The sequence below is a fragment of the Anarrhichthys ocellatus genome, unplaced genomic scaffold (assembly GCF_004355925.1).
Source record: "Anarrhichthys ocellatus isolate YVR2014 unplaced genomic scaffold, GSC_Weel_1.0 scaffold132, whole genome shotgun sequence".
NCBI classification, from domain to species: domain Eukaryota; kingdom Metazoa; phylum Chordata; class Actinopteri; order Perciformes; family Anarhichadidae; genus Anarrhichthys; species Anarrhichthys ocellatus.
In genome coordinates, this window is record NW_022280162.1 from 225533 (window position 1) to 227809 (window position 2277).

The 2277-nt window shown below is 43.9% G+C and overlaps 1 protein-coding gene across 1 annotated transcript in view; it reads right to left on the minus strand.

Annotated features, from left to right (window-relative positions):
• LOC116399849 (neural-cadherin) overlaps positions 1–2277 on the minus strand; it is a 123576-nt gene that overhangs the window by 119260 nt on the left and 2039 nt on the right. The gene's annotated exons all lie outside the window — the stretch shown is intronic.

Here is a 2277-nt window from a genome sequence, read left to right on the forward strand (position 1 = left end):
ACACACACACACACACACACACACACACACACACACACACACACACAACAGATAGAGAGTGTGTGTGAGTGTCACATGAGAACAATTTATTATATGCAGGAGGTGAAGCGTGTGTGTGTGTGTGTGTATTTCCTTCATAGACACACTGCTGCTCAGTGTCTGAATCTCCTGCATCAACTGTGAGTGTCATGTGACTCATTCAACCAAAGTCCACAGAAATAAACCCTCATGACTGACGGAGGAGCAGACAAAATGTTCTTTATTCTAAGTGTTTATGTTAGAGCTAATTAAAGCTAATTAAAGCTAATTAGCAGATCAGTGGCTTCAATATTGTCCTCAACCATCAAAGGGGGGGCTACTGTATCGCCGACCACTGGCACATTTCATTGTCTCTATATTTTATCATATGCATGACTATATGATCTTATATTTAAATATCTTTAATTGATTTAATAAAAGCGATTTATTTATTTTTCCTACAATTCTGCACGTTTTATGTCTAATTGAACTTATGAATGAGGCTTTACAAATAGGCAGCGAGGGATATGTTGCACAAAGATACATAAGTCATGACTTCTGTGACTTAAAGTCCGACTCAAGTCCAAATCTACAGTTTATATTATTATTTAATAAACGATGGTGTGAGCACCTAGAAAATATAATGAATATCAATAAAAGAGGAATGTTTTGAGGATGAGACGTAATTAAATGGAGCAGAAGAAGACCTGACAGAAACCGCCAACACGTTCACAGAGAGAGAGAGACCCTGTCGACCAATCAGAGGCCGGCGTGCCGGAGCGCGACTTCCTCGTTCCAACGCATCAAAATCAACCGCGGCCACTGCAGACGAGAGACAGGTCGCCTCAATCAGCACGGCGGGCTTACAGCACGCTCAGCTCCGTGTCCACACACACACACACACACACCTGCCTGTCGGAGGCCTGTTCTGGGCTCCAGGTGAGCAAACGCGACTAATTTCTGCAAATAAACAGCGTGGATGCAGATCGGTCGGACTGATTAGCCGGATCTCACCACAACGCCGAGCTGCCGCCGTCCAGATGTGGAGAGTTAGGCTGTTAGCTAAACATTTACTTTAGAGGGGGGGGGGGGGGGGGGGGGTCATCCAGTCACACTAGTGCAGTGACACTGATTTACTTTCTTTTTGTTGGAGTCGGTCTGAAGCTTCAGAGCGTTCAGGAGCTCGTTCTCACTGACAGATGAGGATTCTGGGAGAGTTTAGTCGGTTGTTTCAAACTATTTCCTCTCATTTCCTCTCATATCTGTCTGTGGGATTTTTATCCTCCACCACGACTTCACACACATCATTTTTTACTTATATAAACTTCCAAGACTTTTCAAATGTTCATGACCAAACACACGAGAACAATAAGAATAACAGGAGTCTGACGTTCTACCCAGAGAACGACGTAACATTGAGTAACTCAACTCAACGTTAAAGTGTTTAAGTTTTCCTCAGTCAAGCTAAAGCGATGCACTCTGTCTACAGATGTTTGTGAGGAACATTTCCTCCACGTTTCCAGAACTTTGTGTTTATTTATTCTTCAGGGCCTGGAAGTTCCCATTTCCAGATTCCATGACTTTTCCAGGTTTTTCATGATTGAAATGGATGTTTTGAAGCCTTGAGTTTGTCATTTTGTCCGTCGCCATCTTGTTTTTCTTGCAACCAGTGAACAGGAAGTGACCATATCTGGACTGAGGAGGAGTGACGTAGAGACGCAGTATACGTCTCTGGTAGAGACCTGTCAATCACCGTGTAGCCCCGCCCTAAATCATCCCCTGCTTTATGGTCTGTTTGACTCTAAATGGACCATAATGTACTAAATGAACATCAGGCCGGAGGTTGCCGTCCGGTAGCTCCGTATCACACTAGATTCTAAGGCCGCCCACTTTTCAGCAGTCCAATCAAAAGCGAGGGATTTTATTTAAATCTATTTTGTAACTGTACGCCGCTCAAATATTCTGTTTCCCCGGGACCCAGACGGCTTGTGAGTATTGTGTTACTGTAATTATTAAATCATTTAACCAGATGAATCAGAATGGTTGTTTAATCACGGTGTGTGTGTGTGTGTGTGTGTGTGTGTGTGTGTGTGAGAGAGAGATGGACAAACACACACGGCGATGATGTGAGGAGTGCTGTAAGGAATGAATGAAAGAGTGGAAAGTAGCCGGTGACGGTTGAGGTCTGATTCAAACTGCTGGAAACGAGCCAACACACACACACACACACACACACACACACACACACACACACACACA